Genomic DNA, 564 nt, shown 5'->3' on the forward strand with positions numbered 1-564 from the left:
ATTTTAACAATTTTAATTAAACTTCAAAAAATAAAACAAATGAAATTTAAAATATCTATAATACAAAAATACTAATTGAATAGAAGATTTCAATTTTCTCTTATTATAATAAATTAAATTTGACATATCTATTTTGATTTATAATTTTTGTTATTTTAATAGAATATATATATTTTACATTCTTATAAATTCTATTACCATTAAATTATCATATTATTATTTAATGACTTTAAAAAAGATAGAGATATAAATTATTACCATTAAAGAATAAATATATATATATATATATACACACACAGTTTAGGACAAGAATCCACCTTGATCCATGGTATAAGAACTCTTTTATGAAATGGTGGACCAAATTTCAGACAAATACACAAGTCATGTCTGAAATATTCATTAGTTAACAAGGTTAAAACTCCACCCTAATTGAATGAGTTCCTTTTCCAAGCTATAAAGTGGAGTTTATAGGCCATTTATAGCCATTATGTTGTGGTATTAAACAGAAGTAACGGTTTCCGTTACTTAGCCTATAATGATGGCACGTAGGCTATTTAAGCAATG

This window comes from Ipomoea triloba, chromosome 16 (genome assembly GCF_003576645.1).
Source record: "Ipomoea triloba cultivar NCNSP0323 chromosome 16, ASM357664v1".
NCBI lineage: Eukaryota > Viridiplantae > Streptophyta > Magnoliopsida > Solanales > Convolvulaceae > Ipomoea > Ipomoea triloba.